The following is a 22,648-nucleotide window of genomic DNA, read 5'->3' as shown; positions in this document are numbered from 1 at the left end:
CCATGATCTCTATGTCTATCTTACAAATGTCTTGATTACTGTAACTTTATACTATGTTTATAAATCAGTTAAGGCAATTCTTCCTGTTCATTTCTTCTTTTTCAAAATTATCTTGGCTAGTTTGGGTTCTTTCAATTACCATATACATTTTAAAGCTCTTCATCAATTTCTCTTTTGAAAATAAATTACAGCTGAATTATGATAGAAATTTTATTGAATATATACATCTATTTTGGGACAATTTTCATCTTTTTGACAATATAGAGTCTTACAAATCATGAACACGGAATTCCTCTCCATTTATGTAGCTTGCTTTTAATTTCTCTCAGCATTGCACTAAAGTTTTTAGCAAAGATTTTGCATTTCTTTTTCAAATTTTATTCCTAAGTATCTTATCATTTATGATATTATGAAGAAATTGTTTTCATAATTTCATTTTCAGATCATTTCTTGCTATAAGACATAAATACAATTGATTTTATACTGATTTTGATGTGTGACATTGGCAAATTTGTCTAAATAGTTTTATTGTATATTTGTATTTCTTGCAGAAATGATCATATAATCTGAGAACTAAAATTTTACTTTTCTTATAACATTAGATGCAGTTAATTGCTTTTTCTCTTCTTAGTGCACTGGCTAAATCCTCCAGTACCATGTTGGGTAGAAGAAATGACATTTCTTGTCTCATTTCAGATTGTAATGGAAAGATATTTTTTCACCAGTATGTATAGTACTGTGTTCTACATATTACTTATTAGTTTAAAGATGCTCCCTTTTATTCCTAGTTTGTTAAGAATATTAATATTCTTTATTCTTTATTATGAATAAAGGCTGAGATAATTATAAATAAAGTTCAACAACCTCTTATATAACATAAGAGACAACTGGAAAAAATGTCCCATCTCTTTAAGAATTAAGAGAGGTATGTTTGAAATCATACATAAGTTAATGTTTCATTTCAGCAGATATCCCTAATATTCTTACATAATACAAATTGAGTAGTTAGAAACGCTCAGTTATGGATTTAAAAATAAATCACATAGGAGCATAGTTTTGTAGGTAAAAATTTTAAAAAGCAATACTTTTGCTTGTTTTCATGAGTTCAAGGGGAAAACAAGGAACTTGTTCATAAGGATATAAGATGTATTATATGCTTATCACTGTAATGATATGGAGACTCTTACCTACTAACATGTATGTCTGTTCATTTGAAACATGATGCCTGTCATATTATTGAGCAATGTTACCTGAATTATTTTGATCACTAATCACAAAGTTTCTTTAATCATAAAGAAATATGGACATATAGAAATATGGCAGCTCCTGCAGGATATGTCAAAGAAGGTATAAACTGTAGAATTAAACAAGAAGGAAGACAGTTATCTATAGAAATTATGAAGATCTATAGAAAAGTCAGAAAGACTGAGATATGCTGAGAAAGAAGGGGAGTAGGCACAGAAATCTTGCAAGTAGAAAAATAAATCTCTCCATATGAGAAAAGAGAGAAATATCCGGTCATTGTATGTGTCATCGATATTTTGAGAAATTGCACCTGCAAGGAGACAGTACAAGGACAGGCCTACTCATCCTACTCATAAGGAACCAAGTTACATCCAGGCAGAAGAGAAAAGTCTAAGGATTTAGGAGTACAGAGCCACATGCACTATTCAACAACATGTTAAAACTGTAGACCCAGATTTTGGAGCATGCTACAGCATTTTCAGGTTATCATTGGGACTCTCAAAATAAACAATTTACCTAAATGATATATGTCTTCCTTTTCATCAAGTCAGGGCTTCTCAAATAACAATCCCTATAGTATCAAACATAGCAAGCCAACAGAATGCCCATAGTCCCGTCAATACAGAAATAAGCTATAATTTTTACAGAAATAATACAAACAAAATTGAAAAAGCAGCAGAATATTGAGATAAATAAAATGAGAGTGAAAAGATCTGTGTTCTAGTTTGTGCTTTGCTACCAACAATCTGTGTGATCTTAAGATATTGATTCACTCTCCTGGTTCAGATTTGATAACCATCAAAAAGGTGTGTAGACTGAAGCATCACATCCAGTACAACCTTTCTGAGATTTAATAAATTTTCATCACTCTGTAAAGACACACACATACACATACTTCCCCTGACACTTCATATTCCATTCACTTAGGAAAACATCATATTTATTCTAAATTCATCTGTGTAGAACCACAAGCTTTACATAGTATTATATATTAATTTTTATAACTATTTGGAACATAATACAAAATTTTCCTTCATAAACTAAATATATGTTAAATAGTACATAAAACAAATGTTGCTTATTGAAAATGAATATAGTATTATTTCAAAAACATAACTGTCATGGGACCCAAATCTAAGTAGCTAATTCTGTTTTTTCAATTTTCAGCCACTTTTTAATGATATTTTTAAGTAAGTGATTTCTTTCAAATAAATCATTATGGAAATAGTAAAATGAAAATTGCAATTTTGTAATAAATACACTTACAAACTTTCACACATAATGAATGGACAACCAATGTATCAAGATACTCTCAAAGCTCACACTTTTATCTGTAAAACTTAGCAGAATGATGAGGATGCTGATTTAATACAATCTTTGAAATTTTTGAAGCTGTACTAAGAATCTTCTTTACTCAAAGTTTTATAATGATCATACTACCAAAAGCACTATACAGATTTAATGCAATTCCAATCAAAATCCCAATGACATTATTCATAGAAATAGAAAAAGCAGTCATGAAATAAGTCTGGAAAAATAAGAAACCCAGAATAGCCAAAGCAATCCTTAGAAAGAAGAGTGAAGCAGGTGGCATCACTATACCAGACCTTAAACTACACTATAGAGCAAGAGTAACAAAAACAGCATGGTATTGGCACCAAAATAGACTCGTAGACCAATAGCACAGAACAGAAGACACAGAGACAAACCCACATAAATAAGTTATCTCATATTAGACATTGGTGTCAAAAACACATAATGGAGAAAATATAGGCTCTTCAACAAATGGTTCTGGGAAAACTGGAAATCCATATGTAGCAAAATGAAATTAAGCCCCTATCTCTCACCATGCACAAAACTCAACTCAAAGTGGATCAAGGACCTAGGAATTAAATCAGAGACCCTGCACCTAGTAAGAGAAAAAGTAGGCCCAAATTTCCATTATGTCAGATTAGGCCTCAACTTCCATAATAAGCACAATATAGCTTCCTTAATATAGCACAATAAATAAAAAAAAATCAATGAATTGGATGGATTCACACTAAACATCTTCTTCTTAACAAAAAAAAAATCAGGTGAGTAGAAAGGCTACAGAATGGGAACAAATTTTTACCACATGCACATCAGGTGAGCACTAATCTATAGGATATATAAAGGACTCAAAAATCTTAACATCAAAAAAAACAGCCCACTCAGTAAATGGGCCAAGGAACTGTACAGACACTTTTCAGAAGATAATAAACAATCAGTCAACAAATATATGAAAAAATGTTCATCATCTCTAGTAATTAGAGAAATGCAAGTCAAAACTATTCTAAAATTTTATCTCACTATAGTCAGAATGGCAGTTATCAAGAATACAAACAACAATAAGTGTTGTCAAGGATGTGGGGGAAAAGGAACACTCATATATTGCTAGTGGTACTGCAAATTGGTACAACCAATATGGAAAGCAGTATGGAGATTCCTTGGACAACTTGAAATGGAATTACCATTTGACCCAGCTATCCCACTCCTCAGTTGATACCCAAAGGACTTAAAAGCAATATTCTATAGTGACACAGCTACATCAATATTTATGGCAGCACAATTTACAATAGCTAAATTGTGGAAACATCTTAGATGGCCTTCAGTAGATGAATGGATAAAGAAACTATGGTATATGTACACAATAGAATATTACTCAGCATTAAAAGAGAATAAAATCATGGCATTTGAAGGTAAATGGGTGGAGCTACGTGAAGTAAGCCAATTCCCCAAAACCAACTTGTCGAATGTTTTCTCTGATATGTGGATGCTGATCCATAATTGGGATAGGGGCTGGCATGAGAAGAATGGAGAAACTTTAGATAGGGCAAAGGGGAGAAAGGGGAAGGGAGGGGGTTGGGGGGTAGGAAAGATGGTGGAATGAGATGGACATCATTACCCTAAGTACATGTATGAAGACACAAATGGTGTAACTACTTTGTGTACAACCAGAGACATGAAAAGTTTTGCTCTACATGTGTACTATGAATTGTAATGCATTTTGCTGTCACGTATAACAAATTAGAATATATATAAATATATAAATAAATATAAATAAAGTACATGCATTTAAACTTTAAAATTTTAACCTCTCATAAGCAGTTTTGATTATTCATCTTTGATAATGAAATACTTCATTTATTATACTGTCACTTTTAGCAAACATTTGTTTGCTTTTTCAATACGGGGGATAAAACCCAGGGCCTTGCATAGGATATACAAATGCTCTCCTACTGAGCTACATCCCCAGCCCATTGTAAACATTGTTTAAGTAACAATTCAATTAAAAATGATAGGTTTTGAAAGAATAATAATTCTTGAGAATAGATAATGTTAGCCATACAGTAAAAAGAAAAAGTACAAATAAACAAAATCCACCTGCTTTGCTTTTGAGCCAGTTCCTGCACTGTGTTTTGCCACTTATTAAGTTTGTAATTTGTGCAAAATTCACAATCTATAAAACTCAGAATCTTTATGAGTAAGATGACCATAACTATATTTGTCCCATTGTTCAATATTTTATATTAAATAAGAAACAACTTTTTATAAAGTAACAACACTTTATGTTAGTATTTTTAGTATCTCCTACTTTGTTTTTTTCCCTTTTTTATTGATTTTTTTTAAATAAATGACAGTGGAATGCATTACAATTCTCATTACACATATACAGCACAATTTTTCATAATACTGGTTGTATATAAAGTATGTTCACACCAATTCGTGTCTTCATACACGTACTCCTACTTTGAATATTACAGAAAAACAAAATCTAAAATTGCATAGATGCATGTTTATGAAAGACAATATTTACATATTTCCATAAGTTCTACTGTAATGTATAACTAAAAGAACAAATTTAAAAAAACATAGGGGCATTAAAAAACAATAAAGATTCAAGTAGGTAACTTGGAAGTGATTGTATCTTTAGAACTCAGCATAATTACATGATCAGTAGAAGAGACAATAAATGGCTTAAAGTTCTTTTCCAGCTAAAAGACACCCTCTACACAAAAAGTAAGTATTCAGGCCCATGAAGAAGCACAGGTACATTCCATGTCATATCTTCCTTTCTTTATGCCTGCTTTGGTCATCCCCAATAATGCATAGTGGAGGTGACAAAAGCATAAAATTTAATAAACCCTGGCCTTAGAATATTATTTTTTAAAATTATTTTTTAGTTGTAGTTGCACAAAATACCTTTATTTTACTTATTTATTTGTATGTGGTGCTGAGGATGGAACCCAGGGCCTCACACATGCTAAGCGAGTGCTCTACCGCTGAGCCACAACTCCAGCCCTGGAATCTTGTCTTTAAAGTTTGCTTTCTATGACATTATAAGCATGATCTGATACCTTTGTTTCTTATATCTTTTTGTTCAGTTTTGTTTCAAATCAAAGTTTTTTGTTTAAAAAAAGTCTTAATTGGCGAGTTTAGTTAGTTGGCATTTAGATGACTCTGTAGATAAGTGTCACATATTAGGAAGCATCAAAGAATTAGGACTTAAGAGACTTCAATTTATGCCTCTGTTCTGCTAATGAATAATCCTTGAGCTATTAGGAAAAATTCATTCTTCTGAGATTTGTTTTATTGCTGCCTGATTTATGAAGGCAATTTCAGCCTAAAATGCCTTGAATTTAATTATGCATTTCACCATATAGACTTATAACATACACTAATTTCATGTAACTTCTCTAATGGTCTCAATATTTACTATCACAAATTGCTTTGATATATGTGCTGAGGTATATGATGGAGAGTCTAAGGCTTATATACTTCTGCATCAGAGTAGAAACAATTTTACAATCCATATTAGCTTGGTATGGAGTTTAATGCTAAGTGACAAAGCCTTTATCAACTCTATCCAAAGGATGTGGTTTCTTGATACTGGTTCAACATTTAGTTAGGAGACAGGCTTGGACATGTTCATTATAAGAACCCCCAAGTGGAATGCCTAAGGCAATAAAGTTATTGATGTTTCACTGTGTTAAACATTCATGTGTCAGGCATATGCAGGGACATTCTCATTTCAGGCAACATACTTTGGAATTCCTGGTTTAGCATCAATGCAGGAGCATAGAGACGGCACAAAACAGAACACTGTTGTTTCCACACCCTAGGCATTAATATACTTACCTCAATTACCAAGACCAAGTACACTTTATGCCTCTTGTTCATATTTATCTATTCACAATATGGTGTTTTGATAATTTTTTCCAATACAAAGCAACATCAATGATTACTGTTTTATTAAAATTTCCAATCTTAATATTAATGGTCTATTGGCAAGATCTTATGGCTCTCTCCCAGTGCATCTTGTGATGAATGCTTTCCAAAAATGTATTAGCTGACTTATATGGTTTTCTCATGTTAAATGATCACAATATTTTATAAGTTAAATTTAACAAAGTAGAGGAATTAGCCCATCTCAAATTATGATTTAATTTGCTGAAATTTTCCCCATTTTTATTTTATGTAGAAATCTCTGCAAATTATATAATGAAAGTTTATTCATTTCTTCATTCAACAAATGTTTATTGAACACTTTTTATTTGGTAAGAACCATTCTAAGAATGCCAGATAAACTAAAATAAACAAACTCACTGACCACATGGTATTTGTACTGTAATGGAAGGCGCTGAAAACAAACTAATAAAAATTTATATTAAATCCTCAGGAAGTGATATTAGCTATGAAGGGAGTACTGGGAGAAACCATTTGAAAACAGATGCCCTGAGAAGGCACCTGTATGGTGTTTTAAAATAAAGTCCATATTTTAAAATTTACCTACACATTTTCATGGACACTTCTGAATTATATAAAAATTAAAATGTTTATCAAGTATCTTGCCTCCATGCCATATTTTTTGTGTATACTGAGTTCCTTTTTAATGGTTAGTTAGCATTTCATAACATAAAAGTTTTGATAGTAGGTAATATTTTTCTTCATACATTAAGTTTTGTGAATGTTGGATTCTATTTGAAGGTCAGAATTATATGTCTTCAATTATTTTTGCTTTAGCCACAGGTGATGACAGTTGAGGGATGAGGTTGGTCACTTAGCTTCATAAGGATACAAATTCTTCTTGCTACATTGAATATAGTTGTACAGTTTCCTCAATATAGGTAGAATTCTGTGGTTATTGTCTTATGGTGGTTGTTGTCACTGGCCTTTTTCTTTCACTTTTTTCCTGTTTCTTTTTTACTTTTTTCATGTGCATGTATACATTGGTGTGTATGCATGTATTGAGGATCAAACCCAGGAACTCATACATGCTTAGCAAATGCTTTACTACTGGGCTATGGCCCCCATTTAATGAATAGCCTATTTGTAATTGACATCTTCTTATTTGGTGGCATTTTATTCAAGTAGGGCCCTATTCTGTTTAGCTAATTCTTTCTTTACCCTGCCCAAGTTTCTAAGGGATACCTTTCCTTTCTAAAGTGCCTACTTCTTCCCTAGAATGGAATCCTTTAAGTCTGCCACTTCTTTTACTATGCATTTTCTAGGACTCCACCCATTGTCTTTCCAGTAGCCAAAGGTCTACTTTAATGAAACTGTTCTCAGTTTTTTCCACACAGGATGAATGCCCCTCTTTCGTCAGAAATTCAAATAACATGTCTATTCTAATACCATCTAGACCTTATAAAATTCTTCATCCTTTAAAAAATGGATGTGTGAAGCTTGTTCGAATTATATAGAATTATCAGCACTATCATCATCAGATCCATTATCATCATCATCAGATCCATCATTATTTAGTATCAAAATGTATCACTGTCATACTGCTCAATCATCTGTTATTGGTCAAATAAAATATCATTGACCCCTACCAGTTAACAAGTACTAGTCAATTATTCTCTGAGTGCCCTTATCTGACCAAGGAAAGTTCCTACACAAGGGATGCAATTGTTTGGAACTTCCTTCTGATAATTTCATTAAACCAGGAAGATTAGCTTCCAGGAGAGAAAATTCGAGTTAACACATCCAGAGCCCACATGAATGAACTTTGTCCTAGGTCACTGTCTATAATTCAAGCCCCTTCATCTCCATTAAAAATTACTTGTCATTCCTCAAAAATTGCCTGTGTCCTCCACTTCCCTGTCCTCTATAAAGAGGGGATATAAGGTTCTCACTCCCATTGTGTGTGTGTGGGGGGGGGGCACTCACATTCCTTCGATACCCCATGCCCTCATTGCTGGTCTTTTCTCTTGCTAAGCTATTTTCAGTTTGTTTCACAGGCTCAATTACAGAACCTGCAGAGGGCAGAATGGAGGCTCCCTTTGAATCAAATTATCCACTCTGCAAAGTGTACATATGTTTATAAACTACCAAAAATTCATTGTACACCTGGCTCGTAAGTCATCTATTCACAAGTAGGACTTCCTATGATCTAAAATGCACAAAATTGAAACACTTTAGAATTTGGCTCAGAGACTAAGAAACTACATATTTTCACTTTATAACCATGAATTGGGAAAGATTTGTGAACTACAATAAGTAATACTGAAAAAGTCTCAAAGTTTCTTAGAAAGAAACAAATGCCCATTTTTTTTTTCCCTTGAAGTACTCATGATTGAGCCTGTGGTGGCGCTTTCTCACTGAGCTCCAATGCCAGCCCTTTATTTATTTATTTTTCACTAACTTGTCCAGGATGGTCTCAAACTTGTGATCCTTCTGCTTCAGCCTCCAGAGTAAAATTATAGGTGTGTGCCACTGTGCTCAGCTCCAAGAGAATCAGGGTTCTTTAGAAAGTTCTATTATACTATAATGCATCAATGAGAATATTTTGATTGGTTGTTAATGAAAGTTCTGGAGTTAATGAAAGGCTGGAGGCTAAATGGAATAGGACAAAGGAAGTTAACCTGTAGAGAGATTACACCAACAAAGGCCATTCCAATATTCCTGAATGTATTTTAAAAATTGTACATTTGGCGGGACTGCAAATTAGTGGGGGGACTGCACATTAGTGCAGCCAATTTGGAAAGCAGTATGGAGATTCCTTGGAAAGCTGGGAATGGAACCACCATTTGACCCAGCTATTCCTCTTCTCGGACTATACCCAAAGGACCTAAAAACAGCATACTACAGGGACACAGCCACATCAATGTTTATAGCAGCACATTTCACAATACCTAAACTGTGGAGCCAACCTAGATGTCCTTAAGTGGATGAATGGATAAAAAAAAATGTGTCATTTATATACAATGTTATATTACTCAGCACTAAAAAAGAATAAGATCATGGCATTCGTAGGGAAATGAATGGCATTAGAGAAGATTATGCCAAGTGAAGTTAGCCAATCCCCAAAAAACAAATGCTGAATGTTTTCTCTGATATAAGGGGGGGTGACTCAAAGTGGGGTAGGGAAAGAGAGCATGAGAGGAAGATTACTTCTAGATAGGGAATAGGGGTGAGAAGGAAAGGGAGGGGTAAGGGGAATAGCAAGAATGGTGGAAGGTGATGGTCATCATTATATAAAATACATGTATGAAGATGTGAATTTGGTGTCAACATACCTTATGTACAAATAGAGATATGATAAATTGTGGTATAAGGGTGTATTAAAAATTTTAATGCAAAAAAAGAGAGAGCTCATGTATAATGGCATAATTTGGCATGAACATACTTTATATACAGAGTTACAAAAAAATTGTGCTGTGAATGGATAATTATGAATGTAATGCATTCCACTATTGTCATATAAGAAATTTTAAAAACCCTAAACAGTCAACTCAGTTGCTACTACCTCCTGTTTTCATATAAACTTTCTATTCTACTGACTCCAACCAATCCATTACAGTAAGTATTCTCCTTATGAAGTATCCTCATATCACAAACCCTTCATGTGGTTTTCCTGCCCGGCCTATTATTTTTCAATAGCCAATGTAAACAATTTACCAATGTAAACAATTGATATAATCTTTTCCCAAAGTTGTGTTAGAAAAATGCTCTCCGCTCTGGGTTCTAGTGGGCATTATTCCAACTGCTGTCTAGCCTTGCAGCTGGTAGTTGCAGAACTACCTGGGACATGGTCCTTTTCTGTCTAGCCTCTGTATTGGCACCAATAAGCTCTTTTATTAAAAAGAACCCTGTCTCAAGAGTTTCCGTTTAATAGTAAAAACACAAAGCAAAACGAAAATTCTGTCTTTTACTTTCTTGATTATGTTTAACATAAAAGAACAGGTACCTCAGTTTGACTCATGTAAAAATGAACTTCATTTTAAATACAAGACTCATCAAATTGTCACAAGCACTTATCCTCTTCACTTTTGCCTGCAAGTGGGTGATGGGTAACTAAAAGCAGTATTTAAAAATTGGCATCTCTACCTGCACTTTGCTTTAATAACCTTTGCTCTGAGTCACTTTGGATTCCAAGGTCTGATGGATAAACATCTTGTGATAAGTCTGAACTACCCACCCCACCAGGCAGCAGCAACTTTCTCACCTGGAAAAGGCCTTGACCAATAAACCACACCTGATCAAGATCACCTGCTTTGTCAGCTGTGAAAAGCCTCCAGCTAGACAAACCCCCAAACCTTGCCCTCATTCCCTTCTCTATAAAACCTCAAAGTTATGGTCAGGGCCTAGAAGAAAGGGCTAATAACATGGGTCCCCTTGCCTTCCTAGTGTTGCTACACTGATTAAAGTTTTTTCCGTGCTTTTCACCGTTACTTTCTCCATTTGTTTTGTGGGGCCAGCTGCTCGAACTGAATTGCTGGATTCCCAGAGCCAGGCCTCTGACCTAGGACTTCATTAGCAATCAAATTGCTAGACGTAAAACATAAATAAAATGGCTTACTATTTAAGGTCAAAAGAAGACTAATATAGTAGGATATTCACTGAAGTTAGAAGAAAAATTGGTTGTAAAAGAAAAAAAAATAATAATGAGACCAAAGTAATCAATGTTGTAAAACAGCCTTTCTGTTTATTGAACTCAGTGTCAATGAGTTGAAAAAAATCTGCCCACATTCCTTTTGCAGGGCAATAAATGTGCCCTGAGCTCCTCAAAAAGAAAAAAGAAAAGAAAAGAAAAGAAAAAGCAATAACAAAACTGACAAATCAAAAAATGTGATCAGAACTTAAATCATCTTGAGACTTGAAATCAAACCCACTTAGGGCTCCTGAGGTGAATAAACATGGTGGCATTGTATTCAACTCTTTCAGAAAGCACTTTAACATATACTGACAAGAAGAAGGTCAGAAGTTATTTTGAGTGTTGATTGGATCTTGAAGGGAAGCCAGAAACTGGTGAAAAGATCTTGCCTGGATTACATGGGGTATTTGGCCACTTCTGGGGGTATCATTGGCTGTCACTACTGGAAGATATTACTGGCAGATAGGTGTTGGAGGCCTTAAATGTTGCTAAGCAACCTATAAAGAACAGATGACCACAACGAAGGATTTTCTGGCCCAAATATCAACAGTGCCCAAATTTACAACACCTGCCAGAAAATAGCTCTACGGAAACTTTAACCATCAGAATCTGCTGGGAAAGGAAACACAATTGCTGAAACAAATTGCCACATCCCATCTCCAATATTTCTGACTCAATTGGTCTTGGGAGGGTCCTCAAAATTTCTAAGAAATTTTCTGATCATGATAATGGCACTAGTCTGAGAATCACATTTTCAGAACCACCATGTTGGTTTTAGTCATTGAAAAGTCGCCATTCATAAAACCCTGCACCTCTCCTTCCATACAATATATCACACCTATAATCCTAAGGGGAATGTCTCATCTAGTCTAGACTCTAAGCTCCATCAGAGCAAGATCTGACTTGTTTAGTGCTGAATAGTCACATAACAGGCTCTCAAATTTCCAGTGAACAAAAATTTTAGCAATTGAAGTGTTTAAAATAATGGTCATTGATTCTAAGTCTATGGGATACTTACATCTGAGACCACTTCCCTGACAAACAACAGCACATACTTGTTAACTACTGTTTGTTAACATTAATCCATACAAGATAGGAGGGTATTTGCTTCTGTTGTGTATTATCTGACTTTAAGGTTGAGAGCATCAACAAACCCAGGATCAAATTATTTTAGACCTACATATGTATACATGTGATTGATATGAATGAAAAAAAAATCTGTATATGTCCCATATCTTAGCTTTTCCAAAATGAAGACAGGACTTCTCAGAACCGAATGTTAATTTTTTTAAAAAAGCCTTTTTATTCACATGAATTTGAAATAAAAATGACAAACCAAAATTAAATAAATAAATAAATAAATAGACCATAAATGAGGGCTGGGATGTCCCCCAGGAGTAGAGAGATTGCCTAGCATGGGAGAAGCCCTGGGTTCCAACCCCAGTACTGCAAACAAGATGTACACACACACACACACACACACACACACACACACACACACATATATATATATATATATATATATATATATATATACAAGTGAGCAAGGTAAATATCCTAGTGTACCAGACCAAAAGCCTCAGTCACTGTCATATGCCTGCTTTCTACCAAGCTGTGCTGTTTCTTGTTGTCTAACCTTGTATTCTCAGATAAAACTAAAGCTGCATGGTTCACCGAACTGTTAAAAGCAACTCATCTCATCAGATAATACTGGCAAGTGCTAAGTGCTCAATTTTTACCTCTTACAATTCTCTCAAGAGTGAAACCCTCTTGGGAAAAAGAATGTCTATGAAAACAGATTTTAATACAGTTGCAAGGAAGAGCTAGTCTAAATTTGAAAGAGGCAGAATGTTTTCAGTAAATTGATCTTTAAATTCGGGTTCACTTTAAAACAAGCTATAGCTCAGTAATAATCTAAGGCATTAAATAAATGGCATCTTGACCTACTAGCTTTCCTTTTGCAATCTACATCAGATGAAAAAGAAATATTTAGGAAAAAAAATGAGGGAAAATCAAATAAATAATCATAGCTCTACTGCTCATAGGGTTGAATGTACCATTGAACTATATGAAAAAATAATATAAGAAAAGCAAAATCAGTCCAATATTCCATCTTATCTTATTAGAAAAAATATATTTGTTCCTAGAAAAGCTTTTATTGCCAGGAGAGCTCACTTTTCATATAATATATGAAAATATTTACATATATGCATGTGCAGCCCCCTACAATTAACTTTCTGACAAATTTCTCTAAGGCAGGTATTTCATTTCATGAGAAAGATGCAAAGAAAAATATGTTGAATTAAAGAATCTATTAATTAAAAAATGAACATAAACTGTCTACATTAAACAATAACTTTGTATTAGCCTTCACCACAAAACTGGAAACCACTACTACTTTCTGTATAAATTTGATTGTTTTAGGTATCCAACATCAGTAGAATTAGGACTGACTTATTTTTTTTAAGATTTTATGCTATAGCATGTATCAGAATTTCTCTTTAAATAATATTCCAAATGCACATGTATCGTGCATTTTGTTTTTCCATTTCTCCATCCATAGATATATGGGTTGTGTTGACTATAAAAAAAATGTTGCTATAAACATTGGGATTGAAATCACTGTTTTAGGCTTTGTTTTCAGTTCTTCTGGGTATAAACCTAGCAGCTGAATTTCCATATCACATGATAATTCTATGTGCAGTTTTTTGATGTACCATCATGTCTTCCAAATTAGGTATGCTTACCAGCAGTGCAAAAAGCTTTTAATTTTTGCAGATTGTTGCCAACTTTCTTTTTTTTTTTCCCTAATTCTAATTTGGATAATAGCCATCCTAATGGGTTTGAAATAATATCTCCTTGTGGTTTTGATTTGCATTTCCCTAATGATTAGTGATATTTAGCATCTTTTCATGTGCTTATTCTCATAATTCTCAAAAATGTTTAATTGCAATTTAATTATTTAATTTGATATTCCATCCACATAAGTAAACCTATCTTTCCTCTTTTTTTCAGCTTGAACTCCTAGTCATACAAAATGATCTATTATAATTTTTAATATATACTATAAAACAAATAAAATCTTTGCTCTTGAAATACTTGGATGTCACATGTTTATTTCTATGTGGCACACAAAATGTATGTAATAAAATAAAATGTATTATAAAAGAAATTATACTGCTTTGGAATGAAACTTGGACAAAACAAAAATGGTGTATCATTTTTTTGTGGTTGACAACTGTTACAATACTACTGAGAGTGTCATTTATCACCTTTACTGTTTACACCTATTTCCTAATGAATGAAGTTAAACGTTTTAGTCACATTCTTAATATGATTTCACACGCTGAAGTGCAAGCTGTTGTTTACTACATGATTAAGGTAAAGGGACATTGGATTATGAATATTTAAATTGCCACCTGTTTTCCAATCCAGCACCATTTTCCAATTTAAAAACATCATGTACACATTTATCTGAGGCTGATTTAGTCATAAATAACTTGGATGGTAGCAAGCTGTGCTTATCATCCTGAACACATGAGGGATGAGACTGCTCTGCTGGGTAGACTCCACTCAGGTCACCAACTCAACACTCACACAGTTTTCTTAAAGGACTGGTGTCACTGAGCAAGTTCCTCTTTTAAACATCTTCACCCTACTCTGACCCATAGACTCCTTTTTTTTTTTTTCTCATTCTATGTTGTTATTTAAATCTCCAGGGTAAATTAGAGAGCTCTCTATACCTGCTTTGGGTTAAATGAATATTCTATTACCAATAAGTAGTAGTTCCAGAATTGCCTAGTCATGAGACTAGGGAGGGTAGAATACTGGATTACAATTTTAATTCTTTATATAAAATTTTGAAATCTGTAATTTTTAAAAAATAAAATTGGAAACTTACTAAGAGGTTACAATCAAGGGGCAGCTTGCAGGTTTAATGAAGTTACACCGGAAAAACAGGGCTTATGCTGTTCTTTGATCTATGCACTAGAGGAGATAATTCACAAGGACTCTTCTTAGTAATAATAGGAACTGTCAGCATCCTATTAACACACCAATATGGGGTAATTCAGACTATTTTTTTTCCATGAAATCATATAGGTTGCTGTATGACACTTGAAATCTTCTATGGTCTAAAACTTCTGCCTTTCTTTGGCTTGTTATTATCAACAAATGATATTCTGATTTAAAGTTATACAGTCAAGTGTTTAATCATCAATGAGAATATATGCTTTTTTTGGAGAGCACTGTATATTAGACTTAGTAAAAGTCCTGTTTTAGACATTTTAAGCCAAATTTTGAATTTACTATTGGTAGGATTATTATTTGAAGCAAAATACATTATTAATTGAACTGAATATGACTCAGTTTGAAATGCTTTATATTGATCCCAATTCCCACTTAAAAACATCATTGTTCACAGAATCATAAAGAAGTTTCAGAATTAGAACGAGAAAACTTCAAACTGTACAAGTAGCTTTCCATGTTTTTAAATCTTTCAACTATTTGTTCTCATCTTTTCTATTGTTTATTAGTATTGTCTTTTTAATACCCATCCTGATCTCTGCAACATCCAAATATCAATTCCATGTCAAGAGTCTAAATGGGCCTGGGTAAATGAGGTTTAAGTGTTTAACTATTGCTACTATTTCAGCACTTGTGGATATGGCAAAATCCATCAATTAATTTTCTACAATCAGGGTTTCTATAATTGAATCCTACACCCTAACTTTATCTCAATTTTTCTTTCTTTGTACCGAGGATTGAACTCAGGGACACTCGACCACTGAGCCACATCCCCAGCCCTATTTTGTATTTTATTGAGAGACAGAGTCTCACTGAGTTGCTATGTGCCTTGCCATTGCTGAGGTTGGCTTTAAATTCATGATCCACCTGTCTCAGCCTCAGGAGCTGCTGGGATTATAGGAGTGTGCCACAGTGCCCAGCCTCAATGTTTTAATCCATAAATTATGATATTTAAGCATTTTGTATGTAACACTTTTGTAAGTTATATTCAACACTAGAGACTTTTAGATAAAAATAAAGCAATTGGTAATTCACTTTTCTCACAATTAAAGACACTTAATAAAATTAAGCCCCAAACTTTCATAGCTAAATTGGTAGATAAAAATTTAAGCCAAACACCATCAACTGTATTTGTTACACTTAGTTTATGTTTGATACTGGACTAAGGAGTAGGAATGGAGTACAGTTTCACATGAATTCTGACAGGAAATTATATTAGCCAAATTATATTGCTATATTATATGTAAGTATGAATATATAACAACATATTCCAATATTACGTGTAATTAGAATGCAACAATAAATAAGGTAGAAAAATAGCTATGACAAGATAAAAATGTATTTCACTGTTTTGAAGTATGACCATTCTTAACTGAGATTATAGATTTCTATAACAATTTCACACCCAAATGATTTATTTTGCATTGCAATTGAGTTCTTATTAGTATCTCTGAAAAGTACTTTTCTCATTTTTTGACTTCATGTTTCCACTATTACTGGAATTGTTTCAAAAGGCCAAAGAAAATGATATTGCCACTTTCAATACTGATATTGCCACTGTCCTGATGCTTTTGATTTTGAAAAGTCAAAATTTTTCTCCTGGATAAAAGGAATTTCAAAATCTCATCTCTTTCTAACATTTCACCTCTGCACACCAATATTCTTTGTTGAAACCAAAAAAATGCTACATGTTTCTAATTTTTTCCATGTGTCTAGAACATCCTTGCCCATACGTACTCATTTGAGATCTGTGGATTCTCCTGGTGCTAACATACATAATTTGGCACTTGTGTTTTGTTCCTGGTCCAAAGAATTTCCTTTGCTTTTTTTCAAATTTAGTCACATCACTGAAGAGTATACAGGCTAGACTCACATCAAAAACTATGTGGGACTGCAAAAAAATGATGTGCAATATGAAATTGTGCAAAGCAATCAAAAGTTGATGAGAAAAAGTGTGATTATTTTATTACCTTTGAAAAAAAGTTTTCAAAACAAAAATTTAGCTACTTTTGCTTGTAAATTATAATAAAATTTTAAAATGTCAAATTAATATAATTTAAACATTAGACACACTACAATTTTTTCTCTTTGCTAAGGAATTTATCAAGTGTATTTTGACAATATTAAATCATGTAAGATATAATGAGATATATAGTCAACTTATTTTCTATTCTTTGATAAAACTCCTTTCTAAATTTGAATCTCGTCCTAACATTTTGACTTTGGTGCTTGTCTTGAAATAGATTTGATAGTTCCTTTAGTGTTAAACTTCTTAGACATGGCACTTCTGGAAACCTTCATCTTTTCTCTCAAGACAAGTTTCTTCATTTATGTCGATATTATGCACTGAAGGCTTATGAGTCTTGCCCTGGAAAATTCATAAATGATAGTCTTCACCCCCAATGTGATACTATTGGGAATGAAACCTTTGAAAGGTAGGTAGGGATAGATAAGATGATGAAAGGGGCTGGGGAAATTCTGATGGGATTAATGTCTTTATAGCAAGAGATACTAGACATATTGTGTTCTCTTCACTTCCATGTGAGTGTACAGTCAGATAGTGGCCATCTATAAGCCAGTAAGAAAGTCCTCATCAGGAACTAAATTGGCTGGACTCTTAACCTCAGACTCTCATTCCATAGTACTCTGAAAAATAAATGTTTGTTCTTGGTGATGCTGGGGATTGAACCCAGGGCCTTGTGCATTCTAGGCAAGCACTCTACCAACTGAGCTATATCCCCAGTCACCTAAATATCTGTTCATTATATGACTACTCCATGGCCTTTCATTAGGGCCTCCTGAGCTAAAGAATACAATTCATGAGTTTACTTTCATTAGGTTCCTAGAGACTTCCCCGGCCCCAGGACTGAACTCAGGGCCTTGCATGTGTTAAGGAAATGCTCTGCCACTGGGCTAAATCCCCAACTTCACCTAGAGGCTCTTGAATGGCAGCAGAGTATAACTCCCAAATCAGCTCTTTCTTCCACAAATGCACTTACATCTGGCTCTAATTTCACTTCTAGCATTATCACTTATTATTTCTTTGTTGTATTGTCATCATCGTGGACACATTCCCTCTTTCAACTATCTGTGTTAGTAAAGCGTCACGTGTTCCTTAACTTGAATCAGGGAGGAATACAACTGCATGCTTTGCAGCCTGTATATGAACTGCATAGTGGAGGCATGCACAGTGACCAATCACAGACAGAAAAAAGTGACATGATGGATCAGTGATCATGATGCTAATTTTTTATTTACCTGATTATTTGTGGACTGAAGACATTTATAGCGTATGGTAACTGGAATCCGAACCGTGTTGGAAGATGGATGATATTTAAATTTACCATGATAATTGAACTACTTCATTTTAAACTAAAAATTGAGGACAAATAGTGTGTGTGTATGTATTTGGATATGTTTGTCTATACAAATTCTCACATTTCTGTGTTTTGTAGCAGGATAGTGACCTAGTCTGATTTACTGCTTTAAATATAAATTTGAGGACACTTCTACCTATAGACTTTACTTTTTTTTTTTTTTTTGCTTTTTGTTTTTGTACTGGGGATTGAACTCAGGGCCACTCAACCACTAAGTTACATCTTAGCTATTTTTTTTTTCATATTTATTTAGAGACTCTTGCTGAGTTGCTTAAGGCCTCCCTAAATTGCTAAGGCTGACTCTGAATTAGCAATCCTTTCTCAGCCTCTGGAGCCAGTGGGATTACAGGCATGTGCCAACAGGCCTAGGGAGACTGTACTTCTTTAGTCAATCCAAATTACTGTCAATGAGACTATTTTCCCCTTATTTATTCCATCCCCAAACACCAGCCTTTAAACAGTTTGCCTCATCTTCTGAACTAAAATTGTACTCCTCCTTTCACTGAATTAAAAAGAAAAGTAATGAAAAATAAGTAGAATTACTTTTTAAATTTAGCTTAATTCAAAATGCATTCTTACCTGATGTTATGGTTTGGATAAGCTCATGTGTGAGACAATGCAAGAAGGTTTAGAGGACAAATTATTTTTTTATGAGAGCCTTAACCCAATGAGTGAATCAATCCCCTGATGGGATTAATAATGGTAACTGAAGGTGAGTTGGGTATGGCTGGAGGAGTTGGGTCACTGGGAAGCATACCTTTGGGTATGTATTTTGTACCTACCAAGTGATCTCTCTCTCTCTCTCTCTCTCTCTCTCTCTCTCTCTCTCTCTCTCTCTCTCCATTCTGATCATCATGTGAGCTCCTTCCCTCTGCCATGCTCTTTCACCCTGATGCTCTGCCTTGACTCCAGCCCCAAGGAACAGAGCCGGCATTCTATGAACTGAGTCCTCTGAAACAGTGAGCCCCCAAATAAACTTTACCTCCTCTAAAATTTTTTTGTCAGGTCTTTGAGTCAAAGCAACGAAAAAGATGACTAAAACATCTGGTATGTAATAAGAACACATATATTGCATGTGTGCAATGAAAAATATATATATATTTATTTATATATATAGAGAGAGCATAATGATTCATATTATTATGTAGTAATATTACATTGAAATACATGTTAAATATATACATATGCATGTATAATGTATATTATGTTTGATACTTAAGGGTTCAAATAAATCTTTAAAAAGTCATCAATAAGCATGAGATAATTGGGTAATATATAGAAACCTAAATTAGACAATGGAGGCTTCTTGGCTACTACATAATACATACTGTGTGTATTTCCTGACCACCAAGCTGGCTGATGATCAAAAGCACTTGAAATTCTATTTTATGAAGTTTGACAGTCCTGGAAACAAAATTAAGCCTACCAACATCTACTCCCCATGGATATGGTCTAAGAATATGTGTGTTTAAGTGCCCTTGATGGTTAGTGGCATTTGGAATCCATTGGGACAGATGGTACACATCATGCTTTGAAAATTAATGAGGATTGTAATAGCTACAGTTTTAGCAAAGAGAATAGAAAAAATGGTAAAAGATCAAAGAATGGGGATGTATTCCAAGCATAAAGAAAGAAAGGGATGGGGAATTAAATTGATGAAGTATATTATCTATAATGGGTATGGGGTTTTTAGAGAAATATCAAAATCTAGATTGGTGTAGGTATTGGAAAGACACAAGAATAATCTTTTAATCTTTTACAAAAGCGGAGATGATGAGAGAAGACTGGCTGCGCAGGGCATTAGCAGTGAGGGAAAAAATGAGAACTACACTAGACCAAAACAACTATGATCATCTTATTAACACTCAATGTGACCTGATTTGTCAGTCTGTCTTTAAGTTTCTCAACCCATTTGTAAGTTTCAAAATTCCTCAGAACTCCTGAGGATTTCATAGAGCAAATTACTTTCTTTGCCTCCTGAACATCATAATCACTTTCCTAGGGAATAAATAAAAGCACTGCAGCAAATGCAGCCACAAAGGCAGATCATTCCTCTTCCAGCCCTGTCAGACATGGTTCTGGACAGTATTAAAACTTCAATCATAGATCCATCCTCAGAAAGGCCAATGCATGCCCTCAGAAGTGTCACACTTCAGTTTGTTTATATTAGTGGGCACCACTGGGTTCTCCAGGTGCAGAATAGACAGCAGGGCTCTGAATCAGTGATCAAAACATCCTTTCTTATAGTTCCTTGTAATTGCAAAAGTATTTCAATAATATAGCAGATAGAGGCCACTTCCTAACCCTAAGAAACCTGATGTGCTGCAGTAACCAGACACCTGCCCATCTCTCAGGCCATAGAGAGCACGTCAAACACCTTGACATATCAAAGTTGTATGAAATTTCTATCATTCACGAGGCTCTAAAGATACACACACACAAAAAAAAAAAACTGGAAGATTTCATGGCTTATTAAAAGAACATAATTTTATAACTGAGTTCCCATTTAAGAATTGCAATCTACTTCATGTCAGACAGGCACTAGAGTATGAGTGAGTAGGTTCCATGGAGGAATGGTCAATTGTACAAAGTTGGTGATAGAAGAAGCCTGCAGGAGGATGTGAGGTTTAAAAGTCCAATCAAGAAAATGAACCTAATCAGAATCAAGATAAATGAATCATTGTCTACCACATAGATAAAGAAGAGTAGTCCATTTTAGAGCAAGAAAGCCATGTGAACAAAGATTTAGATCTGCTTTTTCAAATATAGGCAATTGCTTTTCTCTGTTCCTGCGTACTCCTTGGAGATCATGTTATTTTATTTTGATATAGCCTTACCTTCAAGGATACCCTGAGTATTCATTCCAAACAAATGATATCTGTGTACATTAAAGAACAGAATGACACATCTCCATAATTTATAATGTCAGCCTAATCCATAAAAAACAGTGAAACAATAAGATAATTAGTTACACCAATCTAGTACTTCTTATTTTCTAGCCACCCAAAATATGTGCACTCACAAAGACACACACACACAAAAACACACACACACACAAACATGCACACACACCTTTGTTGGCACTTTTCAACAATTTTTATAGGTTTTCTTATTAGTTCAATAATATTGAAGCTGCTAATGATGATGTGAGAAGGTATATAATGTGATAAATCTCACATAATCACAGACAGCAGGAATGCAACCGTAGGTCCATCTACCTCCAGAGTACAGCTCTTAATCTATACAAATAGGTTGAAACTCAAAATCCAATACATATCCTTGGTTGTTAATAAGACACTGCCTTGAATATTTCACATAATACTCACAGACTTTTTTTTTCATTTTCAATTTATCTTCAAAGAACTTTTATATGTTAAAAATATCACTTTAGGCAGACTCTTTTTTTTCCTACAGTGTAGTAGAAAAATTACTTTGTACTGTTAAAATTGATGGCAAATTTATCCAAGCACTTGGAAAATAATTTTAACATATAATTATAAGAAGTATGAGAAGGTGCATTTTCCAAATAGTGCAATAGTTTTAAGGTATGTACAAAGGGAAAGTATTACTTGGTAAATGTGTTAAATTTCCACTCACATTAATGAGTGCCTTAAAAGGGAAGGGGGGTAAAAAAGGAAAAGTAATGAAAATTTCTGAAACACTTTCTGCAAATAGAGAACATACATATATTCCTGCCAAAGTATATACGTGTGTGTGTGTGTGTGTGTGTGTGTGTGTGAGAGAGAGAGAGAGAGAGAGAGAGAGAGAGAGGGAAAATATATTTTTTAGAGAGAGAGAGGAGAGAGAGAGAGAGAGAGAGAGAGAGAGAGAGAAATTTTTAATACTTATTTTTTAGTTTTAGGCGGACACAACATCTTTGTTTGTATGTGGTGCTGAGGATTGAACCCGGACTGAAGGCATGCCAGGCAAGCGCACTACCACTTGAGCCACATCCCCAGCCCCATTAAAACATATTTTTTAATGAAGAAAAATTTCTTCCAGATAACACAAATAGTTCAATTATTATTAATCATAAAGGAAACCTATGAGTTGTTTTCAATATGAATTATCTCTAACTACAAGCAATTCTTGCAGTCTT

At 34.1% G+C, this 22,648-nt stretch overlaps 1 protein-coding gene and 1 non-coding gene across 2 annotated transcripts in view; both read right to left on the bottom strand.

Annotated features, from left to right (window-relative positions):
* Window positions 1-22,648, bottom strand: part of Dpp10 (dipeptidyl peptidase like 10) — a 608,497-nt gene that overhangs the window by 355,620 nt on the left and 230,229 nt on the right. The gene's annotated exons all lie outside the window — the stretch shown is intronic.
* Window positions 17,841-17,913, bottom strand: Trnas-aga (transfer RNA serine (anticodon AGA)). Its single transcript has one exon. It is a non-coding gene; the product is annotated as a tRNA-Ser (tRNA).

Source organism: Urocitellus parryii, chromosome 1 (genome assembly GCF_045843805.1).
Source record: "Urocitellus parryii isolate mUroPar1 chromosome 1, mUroPar1.hap1, whole genome shotgun sequence".
Classification (NCBI taxonomy): domain Eukaryota; kingdom Metazoa; phylum Chordata; class Mammalia; order Rodentia; family Sciuridae; genus Urocitellus; species Urocitellus parryii.
The sequence above is the reverse complement of the archived record's forward strand: the minus strand, read 5'-3'. Positions and strand labels throughout refer to the sequence as shown.